The sequence below is a fragment of the Pezoporus flaviventris genome, unplaced genomic scaffold, assembly GCF_033815535.1.
Source record: "Pezoporus flaviventris isolate CSIRO_AGI_PZ_B2104156 unplaced genomic scaffold, CSIRO_AGI_Pfla_v1 ptg000199l, whole genome shotgun sequence".
NCBI lineage: Eukaryota > Metazoa > Chordata > Aves > Psittaciformes > Psittacidae > Pezoporus > Pezoporus flaviventris.
The window spans coordinates 47200-62210 of record NW_026892747.1 but is presented as its reverse complement, the minus strand read 5'-3'; the positions used below and the strand labels follow the sequence as shown (position 1 = coordinate 62210).

Below are 15011 nucleotides of genomic sequence, written 5' to 3'. Positions count from 1 at the left end.
AGTTTTGAATTTTTTGAATGGCCTTTTAATGCTGTTGAGACTTGTTTGCTGATGGTGATGGGAATCACCATGCTAAACACGCATACAGAGTGTGTTTTGCCCACTACTGATTTCAAGAGTTAAGCAGAGTCAGGTTTGGGTCTTGTCTGGGGTCAAACGACGATGTAGGAGGACCAAGAGATTTTCCCTGAGGCTGGACAGCCATGAGTGGCAGGGTGTGTGGGATAGTATGGGCAAGTATCTAGGTCAGTGGACCCCTCCAGTACTTTGGAATTTCACTACCGAACAGAGAGATTTAAAAGCAGATTTTTCCGCCTGTTTCTCAGCCTTCATTGCGGCTAGAGTCCCTTTCAGTAGTAGCCAGGGGGCAGCAAGAGACTTCGCCTCCTTAGACCCACAAGTAACTTGATCCCACAGGCATGACCCAATTTTTTCCCAAGTCCCGAGATCAAAAGCTCCATTAACCCCCTGGATCAGCTTTTTTTCTTTACTCCAGAGCAATGGCCTTTTTGACAGATTATTGTCATACTCTATCCCTCTCTTTGAGAGGTTATGCTGGAAGAGCTTAAGGATGACCATTTCTTCTTTACTTAATTGATTCCCCATCCTAATCGTCTTCCAGACCCATCGGCTGTTACCTTATTTGCACAGCACAGTGTCTTCAGGCTCACAACGCTCTGTTCCAAGGTGTCTATTTCCCGATCCACATCCTGCCAGGACGAACACAGCCAATGTCCCTGCGGCTCCGCGTTTTCCACTTTCTTCGGTGCCATGAGCTTTAATACCGTCAGTTTCAATATAAGAAATGAGGGGGCCCACATTGGGCGCCATTTGCCTCAGAAAAGATATGGACCGAGTTAGAGATCAATGTGATCAGACAAAAGCCATTTATTACAAAGCCTTAACACCTTATATACTATTCCTTACATGCACTTACAGTGATTTGGCATATTATTATTGGACACATGTCTTGATGACACTTAGTGACTAACATACAATTGGTTAAGCACAGGTGTGAGAACTTGACCTCGAAAGCTTCCCAACAGCCAACAGTTCTCATCAGCTCAGTGAATTCCAGCTTCTTCTTAACTTCCTTGCTTAAACTTCCAGGGGCCTTACAGTATCTTTCAAGATTATTAAGAGTTTCTGTCTCAATATCTATTCTGCTCTGAGAACACTGCTTCCACAAAGGAAGGAAAAAAGGAAAGAAGGAATAGAAGGATAGCAGACAGAGAAGAAAGGAAGGAAGGAAGGAAGGAGGAATGCAGGAATGCAGGAAGGGCGGGCAAGCTGGCAGTCAGAGAAAGAAGGAATGTCAGGTAGGGCAGGCCGGCAGTCAGGAAGGAAGGAAGGAAGGAAGGAAGGAAGGAAGGTCCAGTAGGGCAGACTGAAAGTCAGAGAAGGAAGGAAGGAAGGGAGGAAGGGAGGCAGGTCCAGTAGGGAAGGAAGGAAGAAAGGGAGGAAGGGAGGAAGGTCCAGTAGGGAAGGATGGAAGGAAGGGAGGGAGGGAGGGAGGGAGGGAGGAAGGAATGCCCAGTAAGCATGGATGGACGTCAGACAAGGAAGAAAGGATGAAAGGGCTGGCTTGCTGTCAGAGAAAAATGGAGGAAAGGAATGAAGGAAAGAAGGAAGGGAGGGAGGGAGGAAGGAAGGAAGGAAGGAAGGAAGATCAGGTAAGGCAGGCTGGCATTCAGAGGAGGAAAGAAGGAACGCACTTAGGGAAGGATGGCAGTCATAGAAGGGAGGAAGAATGAAGGAAGTCGGAAGGAAGGAAGCAAGGAAGTCAAGTTGGCAGTCGGAGAAGGAAGGAATGGAGAAGGAATGTCAGATAGGGCAGGTTGGCAGTCAGATATAGAAGGAAGGAAGGAAGGAAGGGAGAGAGGAAGGATGGTCTAGCAGGGCAGGCTGGGAGTCAGACACAGAAGTAAGGAAGGGCAATCTGGCAGTCAGAGGAGGAAGGAAGGAAGGAAGGGCAAGCTGGCAGTCAGAGAAGGAAGGAAGGAAGGAGGGGAGGGAGGGATGGAGGGACGGAGGGAGGGGGGAAGAAGGGGGGGATGAAGGAATGCCCAATAAGGTAGGCTGGCCGTCAAACTAAGGAGAAAGGATGAAAGGGCAGGCTTGCAGTCAGAGAAAAAAGGAGGAAAGGAAGGAAGGAACGAAGGAAGGAAGGGAGGGAGGGAGGAAGGGAGGGAGGGAGGGAGGAAGGAAGGAAATAGAGAATGTCCTGTAGGGCAGGCTTGCATTCATGGAAAGAAGGAAAACAGAAAGGAAGGAAGGAAAGAAGGAAATAAAGAAGAAGGGAAAGAATGTCCTGTAGGGCATGCTGGCATTCATGTATGGAAGAAGGAAGGAAGGAAGGAAGGAAGGAAGAAAGGAAGGGAGGGAGGGAGGGAGGAAGGAAGGAAGGAAGGAATTAGAGAATGTCCTGTAAGGCAGGCTTGCATTCATGGAAGGAAGGAGGAAAGGAAGGAAGGAAGGAAAGAAGGAAATAAGGAAGAAGGGAAAGAATGTCCTGTAGGGCATGCTGGCATTCATGGAAGGAAGGAAGGAAGGAAGGAAGGGAGGGAGGGGGGAAGGAAGGAATTAGAGAATGTCCTGTAGGGCAGGCTTGCATTCATGGAAGGAAGGAAGGAAGGAAGGGAGGGGGGGAGGAAGGAATTAGAGAATGTCCTGTAGGGCAGGCTTACATTCATGGAAGGAAGGAGGAAAGGAAGGAAGGAAGGAAAGAAGGAAATAAGGAAGAAGGGAAAGAATGTCCTGTAGGGCATCACAGTATCACAGTATCACAGTATGTTAGAGATTGGAAGGGACCTCGAAAGATCATCTAGTCCAATCCCCCTGCCGGAGCAGGAACACCTAGATAATGTTGCACAGGAATGCGTCCAGGCGGGTTTTGAATGTCTCCAGGGAAGGAGACTCCACAACCTCCCTGGGCAGCCTGTTCCAGTGTTCCGTCACCCTCACTGAGAAGAAGTTTCTTCTCAAGTTTAAGTGGAACCTCTTGTGTTCCAGTTTGTACCCATTACCCCTTGTCCTATCATTGTTTGCCACTGAGTAGAGCCTGGCTCCATCCTCGTGACACTCCCCCTTTATATATTTATAGACACTTATAAGGTCACCCCTCAGTCTCCTCTTCTCCAAACTATAGAGACCCAGCTCCCTCAGTCTTTCCTCATAAGGGAGATGTTCCACTCCCCTAATCATCTTCGTTGTCCTGCGCTGGACTCTCTCCAGCAGCTCCCTGTCCTTCTTGAACTGAGGGGCCCAGAACTGGACACAATACTCCAGATGCAGTCTCACCAGGGCAGAGTAGAGGGGAAGGAGGACCTCTCTCGACCTACTAACCACCCCCCTTCTAATACACCCCAGGATGCCATTGGCCTTCTTGGCCACAAGGGCACAGTGTTGGCTCATGGTCATCCTGTTGTCCACTAGGACCCCCAGGTCCCTCTCCCCTACACTGCTCTCTAACAGGTCGTTCCCCAACCTATACTGGAACCTGGGGTTGTTCCCGCCCAGATGCAGGACTCTACACTTTCCCTTGTTATATTTCATCAAGTTACTCCCTGCCCAACTCTCCAGCCTGTCCAGGTCTCGCTGGATGGCAGCACAGCCTTCTGGCGTGTCAGCCACTCCTCCCAGCTTAGTGTCATCAGCAAACTTGCTGATAGTACACTCAATTCCCTCATCTAAATCATGGCATGCTGGCATTCATGGAAGGAAGGAAGGAAGGAAGGAAGGAAGGGAGGGAGGGGGGAAGGAAGGAATTAGAGAATGACCTGTAGGGCAGGCTTGAATTCATAGAAGGAAGGAAGGAAGGAAGGAAGGGAGGGGGGGAGGAAGGAATTAGAGAATGTCCTGTAGGGCAGGCTTGCATTCATGGAAGGAAGGAGGAAAGGAAGGAAGGAAGGAAGGAAATAAGGAAGAAGGGAAAGAATGTCCTGTAGTGCAGGCTGGCATTCATGTAAGGAAGAAGGAAGGATGGAAGGAAGGATGGAAGGAAGAAGGAAGGATGGAAATAAGGATGGAAGGAAGAAGGAAGGAAGGAAGGAAGGGAGGGAGGGAGGGAGGAAGGAAGGAATTAGAGAATGTCCTGTAGAGCAGGCTTGCATTCATGGAAGGAAGGAGGAAAGGAAGGAAGGAAGGAAAGAAGGAAATAAGGAAGAAGGGAAAGAATGTCCTGTAGGGCATGGAGGCATTCATGGAAGGAAGGAAGGAAGGAAGGAAAGGGGGAAAGGAGGAGTTAGAGAATGTCCTGCACGGCAGGCTTGCATTCATGGAAGGAAGGAGGAAAGGAAGGAAGGAAGGAAAGAAGGAAATAAGGAAGAAGGGAAAGAATGTCCTGTAGGGCATGCTGGCATTCATGTAAGGAAGAAGGAAGGAAGGAAGGAAGGAAGGTCTAGTAGGGCAGCCTGGACGTCAGAGTAGGAAGGAAGGAAGGAAGGAAGGAAGGTCCAGTAGGGCAGACTGAAAGTCAGAGAAGGAAGGAAGGATGGAAGGAAGGGGGGCAGGTCCAGTAGGGAAGGAAGGAAGAAACGGAGGGAGAGTGGAAGGTCCAGTAGGGAAGGATGGAAGGGAGGGAGGGAGGGAGGAAGGAATGCCCACTAAGGTAGGCTGGCCGTCAGACAAGGAAGAAAGGATGAAAGGGCAGTCTTGCACTCAGAGCAAAAAGGAGGAAAGGAATGAAGGAAAGAAGGAAGGAAGGGAGGGAGGGAGGAATGGAGGAAGGAAAGAAATAGAGAATGTCCTGTAGGGCAGGCTTGTATTCATGGAAGGAAGGAAGAAAGGAAGGAAATAAGGAAATAAGGAAGAAGGGAAACAATGTCTTGTAGGGCATGCTGGCATTCATGGAAGGAAGGAAGGAAGGAAGGAGAAGGGAAGGGAAGGCTGACAGTCAGAGGAGGAAAAAAGAATGGTAGGTAGGGCAGCCTGGCAGTAAGAGTAGAAAGAAAGGAAGGAAGGAAGGTCCAGGAGGGCAGGCTGAAAGTCAGAGAAGGAAGGAAGGAAGGAAGGAAGGAAGGAAGGAAGGAAGGAAGGAAGGAAGGAAGGAAGGAAGGAAGGAAGGAAGGAAGGTCCAGTAGGGCAGGCTGAAAGTCAGAGAAGGAAGGAAGGAAGGAAGGAAGGAAGGAAGGTCCAGTAGGGCAGACTGAAAGTCAGAGAAGGAAGGAAGGAAGGGAGGAAGGGAGGCAGGTCCAGTAGGGAAGGAAGGAAGAAAGTGAGGGAGAGAGGAAGGTCCAGTAGGGAAGGATGGAAGGAAGCGAGGGTGGGAGGGAGAGTGGAAGGGAGGAAGGAATGCCCACTAAGGTAGGCTGGCCGTCAGAGAAGGAAGAAAGGATGAAAGGGCAGGCTTGCACTCAGAGCAAAAAGGAGGAAAGGAATGAAGGAAAGAAGGAAAGAAGGGAGGGAGGGAGGAATGGAGGAAAGAAGGAAATAGAGAATGTCCTCTAGGGCAGGCTTGTATTCATGGAAGGAAGGAAGAAAGGAAGGAAAGAAGGAAATAAGGAAGAAGGGAAAGAATGTCCTGTAGGGCATGCTGGCATTCATGTAAGAAGGAAGGAAGGAAGGAAGGAAGGAAGGAAGGAAGGAAGGAAGGAAGGAAGGAAGGAAGGAAGGAAGGAAGGAAGGAAGGAAGGAAGGAGAAGGGAAGGGCAGGCTGACAGTCAATGGAGGAAGGAAGAACGGTAGGTAGGGCAGCCTGGCAGTCAGAGTAGAAAGAAAGGAAGAAGGAAGGAAGATCCAGGAGGGCATGCTGAAAGTCAGAGAAGGAAGGAAGGAAGGACGGAAGGAAGGAAGGAAGGAAGGAAGGAAGGAAGGAAGGAAGGAAGGTAGGAAGGTAGGTCTAGTAGGGCAGCCTGGACGGCAGAGTAGGAAGGAAGGAAGGAAGGAAGGATGGTCCAGTAGGGCAGACTGAAAGTCAGAGAAGGAAGGAAGGAAGGGAGGAAGGGAGGCAGGTCCAGTAGGGAAGGAAGGAAGAAAGGGAGGAAGGGAGGAAGGTCCAGTAGGGAAGGATGGAAGGAAGGGAGGGAGGAAGGGAGGGAGGGAGGGAGGAAGGAATGCCCACTAAGGTAGGTTGGCCGTCAGAGAAGGAAGAAAGGATGAAAGGGCAGGCTTGCACTCAGAGAAAAAAGGAGGGAAGGAATGAAGGAAAGAAGGAAGGAAGGGAGGGAGGGAGGAATGGAGGAAGGAAGGAAATAGAGAATGTCTTGTAGGGCAGGCTTGTATGTATGGATGGAAGGAAGAAAGGAAGGAAAGAAGGAAATAAGGAAGAGGGGAAAGAATGTCTTGTATGGCATGCTGGCATTCAAGGAAGGAAGGAAGGAAGGAAGGAAGGAGAAGGGAAGGGCAGGCTGACAGTCAGAGGAGGAAAAAAGAATTGTAGGTAGAGCTGCCGGGCAGTAAGAGTAGAAAGAAAGGAAGGAAGGAAGGTCCAGTAGGGCCGGCTGAAAGTCAGAGAAAAAAGGAAGGAAAGAAGGAAGGGAGGAAGGAAGGAAGGAAGGAAGGAAGGAAGGAAGGAAGGAAGGAAGGAAGGAAGGAAGGAAGGAAATAAGGAAGGAAGGAAGGAAGGAAATAAGGAAGGAAGGAAGGAAGGTCTTCCTAGTAGGGCAGCCTGGACGTCTGAGCAGGAAGGAAGGAAGGAAAGAAGTAAGGAAGTAAGGTCCAGTAGGGCAGACTGAAAGTCAGAGATGGAAGGAAGGAAGGGAGGAAGGGAGGCAGGTCCAGTAGGGAAGCAAAGAAGAAAGGGAGGAAGGGAGGAAGGTCCAGTAGGGAAGGATGGAAGGAAGGGAGGGAGGGAGGGAGGGAGGGAGGAAGGAATGCCCACTAAGGTAGGCTGGCCGTCAGACAAGGAAGAATGAATGAAAGGGCTGGCTTGCAGTCAGAGATAAAAGGAGGAAAGGAATGAAGGAAAGAAGGAAGAAAGGGAGGGAGGGAGGAACGAAGGGAGGGAGGGAGGAAGGAAGGAAATGGAGAATGTCCTGTAGGGCAGGCTTGTATTCATGGAAGGAAGGAAGAAAGGAAGGAAGGAAGAAAGGAAGGAAGGAAGGAAAGAAGGAAATGAGGAAGAAGGGAAAGACTGTCTTGTAGGGCATGCTGGCATTCATGGAAGGAAGGAAGGAAGGAAGGAAGGAAGGTAGGAAGGAAGGAAGGAAGGAAGGAAGGTAGGAAGGAAGGAAGGAAGGAAATAAGGAAGGAAGGAAGGAAGGTCCAGTAGGGCAGACTGAAAGTCAGCGAAGGAAGGAAGGAAGGGAGGAAGGGAGGCAGGTTCAGTAGGGAAGGAAAGAAGAAAGGGAGGAAGGGAGGAAGGTCCAGTAGGGAAGGATGGAAGGAAGGGAGGGAGGGAGGGAGGTAGGAATGCCCACTAATGTAGGCTGGCCGTCAGACAAGGAAGAAAGGGTGCAAGGGCAGGCTTGCTGTCAGAGCAAAAAGGAGGAAAGGAATGAAGGAAAGAAGGAAGTAAGGGTGGGAGGGAGGAACGGAGGGAGGGTGGGAGGAAGGAAGGAAATAGAGAATGTCCTGTAGGGCAGGCTTGTATTCATGGAAGGAAGGAAGAAATTAAGGAAGGAAAGAAGGAAATAAGGAAGAGGAGAAAGACTGTCTTGTAGGGCATGCTGGCATTCATGGAAGGAAGGAAGGAAGGAAGGGAGGAAGGAAGGGAGGAAGGAAGGAAGAAGGGAAGGGCAGGCTGACAGTCAATGGAGGAAGGAAGAACGGTAGGTAGGGCAGCCTGGCAGTCAGAGTAGAAAGAAAGGAAGAAGGAAGGAAGATCCAGGAGGGCATGCTGAAAGTCAGAGAAGGAAGGAAGGAAGGACGGAAGGAAGGAAGGAAGGAAGGAAGGAAGGAAGGAAGGAATGTCGAATGTCCTGTAGTGCAGGTTGGGAAGGGAGGAAGGAAGGAAGGACGGATGGAAGGAAGGAAGGAAGGAAGGAAGGAAGGAAGGAAGAAAGGAAGAAAGGAAGGAAGGAAGGACTGAATGTCCTGCAGTGCAGGTTGGCATTCATGTAAGGAAGAAGGAAGGATGGAAGGAAGGATGGAAGGAAGAAGATAGGAAGGAAGGATGGAAGTAAGGATGGAAGGAAGAAGGAAGGAAGGAAGGAAAGAAGGAGGGAGGGAGGGATTATTGAAGGAAGGAATGTGCAGTAGGGGAGGCTGGCCGTCCCACAATGAAGGAAGGAAGGAAGTAGGGCGTGGAGTAGAATCAGAAGGAGTTAAAACCTGTTAGTTGTATTAAGACCAGTTGTCCTGGGTTCAGCAGTAGCAGTCATGTTTTTTCCTTTGTGGTAGCTGGTGCAGTGCTGGGTTTTGACTTCCAGCCTGAGAACAGTGTTGGTGAAGTCGATGTTTTCGGTTGTTGCTAAGTGATGTTTACCCTGACCAAGGACTTTGTGAGGCTCATGCTCTGCCAGGGAGGAGGGGAAGCTGTGAGGAAGCAGAGATGGGGCGCCTGACCCGGGCTAGCCAGGGAGGTATTCCATACCACAGCACGTCATGGCCGGGGTGAGGGGTAACTGGGAGTTACCCGGAAGGACACGGGCTTCCGGGTGGAACTCGTTTTCTTGGCCGGTGGTATCGTATTCTCTTCCCTTGTTATTTTCCCTTATCATTGTTGTAGTTGATAGTAGCGGTGGTGATTTGTGTTGTACATTGGTTGCTGGACTGTTCTTGTCTCAACCCGTAGGAGTTGCACTTTTTCGATCCTCCCTCCCGTTCCTCCGGGAGCGGGGAAGGGGAGAGCCCCGGTGCGGGGGGGGGGGACACGGACCTCGATTGTTGTCAGCTCGGCACCACTCACTGGGAGTGAGTGAACAAGTTACCTGACTGGGTTTAAACCACGACAGTTCTTTTTGGCGCCCAACGTGGGGCACGAGGGGTTGAGATAAGAACAGATCTGACTGGATTGATAGTCACTCGTCACAATGCTGATTTATTGGCTCTCAAGGTTGTTCCTCTTGATCTCACAGTTTCAGTATATCGTATCTTACGTCCATCCGGTATTTGCTGTATTAGTGTTTTTCAAGTGTGGGGCTTGGGCTAAGGTTTTTGTCCCATTGTACTTTATGGCAATGACTTGTAATACAATAGAATCATTGATCATGAAACTGATCTGGCTTATGTTCCCAGTGTGGTCACCACCTTTATACTTTGGGAGGTATATGATGGAGGTGCTTAGCAATTACACATCTTTTTTCTCCTTCTCAGGTGCTCAACCTGTGAAGGAGACATCCTTTTACCCTCCCAGTCCTCCCCCCAGACCATTTACATTCGAGAGTTTTGAATTTTTTGAATGGCCTTTTAATGCTGTTGAGACTTGTTTGCTGATGGTGATGGGAATCACCATGCTAAACACGCATACAGAGTGTGTTTTGCCCACTACTGATTTCAAGAGTTAAGCAGAGTCAGGTTTGGGTCTTGTCTGGGGTCAAACGACGATGTAGGAGGACCAAGAGATTTTCCCTGAGGCTGGACAGCCATGAGTGGCAGGGTGTGTGGGATAGTATGGGCAAGTATCTAGGTCAGTGGGCCCCTCCAGTACTTTGGAATTTCACTACCGAACAACTGCAAAATCCAGAAGAATTAGTAAAACACTTAAATGAGGTGTGTGGTCATTCTGGCCATACCAGAGATAGACAAATCATGGCAACGTGCTGGGGCTTGGCCTATGATTACACGGCCTGGTTCAACACTATCCAGCACCTTCAAAAGGAAAAGAATGTCGGCAGATCTGAGGGCTAAGCAACAGTCGCTAGTCAAACTTCGGCTGCAATGAACAGCACAGCTATCCCAGCGGCAAGTACAGCAGCTGCTCAAACTTCAACTGCAACAGACAGCACGGTTACCCCAGCTCCAAGCACAGCAGCTGCACCAACCCCAGCGACAAGTACAGTCGCTACTCAAACTTTGGCCTCAATGAACAGAGCAGCTACCCCAGTGGCAAGTACAGCAGCTGCTCAAACTTCAACTGCAACAGACAGCGCGGTTACCCCAGCTCCAAGCACAGCAGCTACACCACCCCCAGCAACAAGTACAGTTGCTACTCAAACCACAGTGATAATCACTGCAGTCAAACCAGAGGATCAATTCGTACCATTATCGGTTGCCCCTGTACGCAAGAGAACAAGCAAAAAGGAGGCAAAAAGGGTGAAGCGAGATGAAGAACCAATGAATTCACCACCCGGTCCAGAATCTGATCAGGAGTCATCATCACATGACGAAGAAGATGAAGAAGAGGTAACTTCTCGACCTCGGACCTCAACCGAGCTGCGGAATATGCGAAAAGATTTTACCCGTCAACCAGGGGAGCACATCATCACCTGGTTACTCCGATGCTGGGACAATGGGGCCGATGGTCACGAACTAGAAGGTACAGAAGCCAAGCAGCTCGGATCACTTGCTAGAGAAGGGGGAATTGACAAAGCAATCGCAAGAGAGAAAAAGTCCCTCAGCCTTTGGAGGCGGCTCTTGGCAGCTGTGAAAGAAAGGTTTCCGTACAAGGACGATGTTACGAGTCGTTCGGCCAAGTGGACTACTATAGACAAAGGCATCCAGTCTCAGAGGGAATCGGCCATTGTAGAGATGCTCTATCACATCAAGCCGAATAACGGGGATACACCTATAGATCCAGATGAAGTTGAATGTACACGACCCATGTGGCGAAAACTCACACGGAATGCACCGTCATCATATGCCCATTCATTGGCAACAGTGACCTGGAATGACATAGTACCACTAACAGTGGATGAAATGGTTCATAAAGTCCGAAAGTTCGAAGACAACCTCACCCCTTCCATCATCTCAGCTGTGGAAAAACTGTCCCAGGACCTCAAACAATTGAGGGATGATCTATCTGATTTATCCAGCTCCTCACGTGTACCAACACACGTCTCGGCTATTAACAAAAGGCGTCCTATTGTTCAAGTGAGGAGATACAGGAGGTATACACCACGGGGTACCCTATGGTTTTACCTGCGGGATCACGGAGAAGACATGACAAAGTGGGATGGAAAACCTACTTCAGCTTTGGAGGAACGGGTGAGTGAACTGAAGAGGGGAGCAAGGGCCAAGACTGATCGTCCCATGAGAGCTACGGCTTCAGTCTCTGGTGATCAGTTTCCCAGATGGAATGGAAGAGCTGATTTTACTACAGCTCCTGTGATAACGAAGAATAATCCCTTTCACCACGACTGAAGTGTCCAACGCTGACGACCATTAGAGGGGCCCTGCCTCCAGCCAGGTGGAGGTAGGGGACAATCGGATTTCCTGGACTGTGTGGATCAGATGGCCTGGCACATCAGTCCCACAGAAGTATAAGGCCCTAGTCGATACCGGTGCACAGTGTACCCTGATGCCATCAAGCTGTCAAGAGGTGGAACCCATCTATATTTCTGGAGTGACAGGAGGATCCCAAAAGTTGACTGTGCTGGAGTCTGAAATCAGCCTGACTGGGAGGGAATGGCAAAAGCACCCTATTGTGACTGGTCCAGAGGTTCCATGCACCCTCGGCATAGACTACCTCAAGAGAGGGTACTTCAAAGACCCAAAAGGGTACCGGTGGGCTTTTGGTATTGCTGCTTTGGAGACTGAGGAAATTGAGAAGCTTTTCATGCAGTAGCCCTTGGACCAGTCCGGACCGGACCTGATGTAAAAATGTACGGTACACTGCAGCTGGGGAGAACGGTCCTACCCGGAGCCTCTGGCAGAAAGCTCCAGGGGAGACTCGAGGTCGACCCCTCGGCTTTTGGAGTCGGGGATATAAAGGATCTGAGGCCAGCTATACCCCAACTGAGAAAGAGATACTGGCAGCCTATGAAGGGGTTCGAGCTGCTTCGGAAGTGATTGGCACTGAAGCACAGCTCCTCCTGGCACCCCGGTTGCCCGCGCTGGGCTGGATGTTCAAAGGCAGGGTCTCCTCTACACATCATGCAACTGATGCTACATGGAGTAAATGAGCTGCACTAATTACACAACGAGCTCGAATAGGAAATCTTAGTCGTCCAGGCATTCTAGAAGTCATCATGGACTGGCCAGAGGGCAAAGATTTTGGAATGTCACCAAAGGAGGAGGTGGTGCACGCTGAAGAGGCCCCACCATATAATAAACTGTCAGAAAGTGAAAAGCAGTATGCCTTGTTTACTGATGGCTCTTGCCATATTGTGGGAAAGCATCGGAGATGGAAGGCAGCTGTATGGAGTCCTGGATGACAAGTTGCAGAAACTGCTGAAGGAGAGGGTGAATCGAGTCAGTTTGCCGAGGTGAAAGCCATCCAGCTGTCCCTGGACATTGCTGAATGAGAAAAGTGGCCAGTACTTTATACTGACTCATGGATGTTGGCAAATGCCCTGTGGGGGTGGTTGAAGCAATGGAAGCAGAGCAACTGGCAACGCAGAGGTAAACCCATCTGGGCTGCTGCACTGTGGAAAGATATTGCTGCCAGGGTGCAGAACCTGGTGATGAAGGTACGTCATGTAGATGCCCATGTACCCAAGAGTCGGGCCACTGAGGAACACCAGAACAACCAACAAGTGGATAAAGCGGCTAAGATTGAAGTGGCTCAGATGGACTTAGATTGGCAACATAAAGGTGAATTATTTTTGGCCCGGTGGGCCCATGACACTTCAGGCCATCAGGGCAGAGATGCAACATACAGATGGGCTTGTGATCGAGGGATGGACTTAACAATGGACACTATTGCCCAGGTTATTCATGAGTGTGAAACATGTGCTGCAATTAAACAAGCCAAACGGTTAAAGCCTCTTTGGTATGGAGGACAATGGTTGTAGTATAAATATGGGGAGGCCTGGCAGATTGACTATATCACACTGCCACCAACCCGCCAAGGCAAGCGCCATGTGCTTACCATGGTGGAAGCAACCACCGGGTGGCTGGAAACATACGCTGTGCCCCATGCCACTGCCCGGAACACCATCCTGGGCCTTGAGAAACAGATTTTGTGGCGGCACGGCACCCCAGAGAGAATTGAGTCAGACAATGGGACTCATTTCCGGAATAACCTTATAGATATTTGGGCCAAAGAGCATGGCATTGAGTGGGTATATCACATCCCCTACCATGCACCAGCCTCTGGGAAAATCGAACGGTACAATGGGCTGTTAAAAACTACTGAGAGCAGTGGGTGGGGAACTTTCAAGCATTGGGATACACACTTACCAAAAGCCGCCTGGTTGGTCAACACCAGAGGATCTGCCAACAGGGCTGGCCCAACCCAGTCAGAACTTTTACATATTGTAGATGGGGACAAAGTTCCTGTGGTGCATATGAAGAATTTGCTGGGGAAGACAGTCTGGGTTATTCCTGCTTCAGGTAAAGGCAAACCCACTCGTGGGATTGCTTTTGCTCAGGGACCCGGATATACTTGGTGGGTAATGCGGGAAGATGGGGAAGTCCGATGTATACCTCAAGGGGATTTGATTTTAGGGGAAAACAGCCAATGAACTTAATTGTATGCTGTTACCTGCTGTGTAATACTTTTATAGCCCATCAACTAGATGTCTCCAGGTCACCAGCGACTGGCCCTGACTTCCCTCCAGCCATCATCCCAACAGAGAATGAACTTTGAACATCATGGACCGAATGGACTCGGCAGCATTATAGGGATTGGTCCATGCACTAAGAAAATGATCTTTTCCTCTTGGTCTGTATGTATATGGATGTATATATGTGGGAGAGCAATGGTGGAAATGTGGGATCTGAGCACGATGGGGAAATGTGGGATCTGAGCACGACGTGAATGGTATGGAATAAGGGGTGGATAATGTCCTGGGTTCAGCAGTAGCAGTCATGTTTTTTCCTTTGTGGTAGCTGGTGCAGTGCTGTGTTTTGACTTCCAGCCTGAGAACTGTGTTGGTGAAGCCGATGTTTTCAGTTGTTGCTAAGTGATGTTTACCCTGACCAAGGACTTTGTGAGGCTCATGCTCTGCCAGGGAGGAGGGGAAGGTGTGAGGAAGCAGAGATGGGGCGCCTGACCCGGGGTAGCCAGGAAGGTATTCCATACCACAGCACGTCATGGCTGGGGTGAGGGGTAACTGGGAGTTACCCGGAAGGATACGGGCTTCCGGGTGGACCTCGTTTTCTTGGCCGGTGGTATTGTATCCTCTTCCCTTGTTATTTTCTCTTATCATTGTTGTAGTTGATAGTTGCGGTGGTGATTTGTGTTGTACATTGGTTGCTGGACTGTTCTTGTCTCAACCCGTAGGAGTTGCACTTTTTCGATCCTCCCTCCCGTTCCTCCGGGAGCGGGGAAGGGGAGAGCCCCGGTGGGGGGGGGGGACACGGACCTCGATTGTTGTCAGCTCGGCACCACTCACTGGGAGTGAGTGAACAAGTTACCTGACTGGGTTTAAACCACGACACCAGTGTTATAATTGAAATAAAAAAATATAATATTTTTTAATAAGGTAAGAGAGTATACAACTCCAGTAATGGTAGTGATGCAGAATGCACTTATTCACTCCCCCTTGACTAATGCCTTTCCCTTCCCTGCGCATAAATCAGAGTCTCCCAGCCAGCTTTTCCCATGTAGGGAGCACAACATTCTATGTTATGTAATACCCTTTTGTCTAGTTTGGGTCACATGACCTAGCTGTGCTCTCTCCCAACTTCTTCTGGACCTCCTCACTGGCAGAGCATGAGACTGAAAATCATTGATAAGGTTAAGCACTACTTAGCAGCAACTAAAACATTGGTGTATTATCAACGCAGTTCTCGGACTAAAGCCAGAACACAACTCTATGCCAGGTACTAAGAAGTAATTAACTCTGTCCCAGCTGAAGCCATGACATTTCCTTGTGCCAGGTGTTTGTAAGCGGCGAGGAGAAGCAGACAAGCCAACCAACCCAATATGGGTGATAAGCAACGTCTACTTTATTTGTGACACAGTTCACACATATATAGGAGTGGTATTCAGCCACTCCTTCTTGGCACAACAGTATTGGTTAGCCCCCCACAACTTCCTCCACATTCTCCTCCTAGGTCCGGTGTCCGGCCACCTGTGAGGGCCA

The 15011-nt window shown here is 49.7% G+C and overlaps 1 long non-coding RNA gene across 1 annotated transcript in view; it reads right to left on the bottom strand.

Moving 5' to 3' along the window:
* Window positions 1-14651, bottom strand: part of LOC133262220 (uncharacterized) — a 296646-nt gene extending 281995 nt beyond the window's left edge. Inside the window, exon 1 of the long non-coding RNA XR_009741251.1 lies at window positions 14622-14651. This is a non-coding gene — a long non-coding RNA (uncharacterized LOC133262220). The remainder of the gene's footprint in view (window positions 1-14621) is intronic.
* Between the last annotated feature and the right edge of the window lie 360 nt (window positions 14652-15011).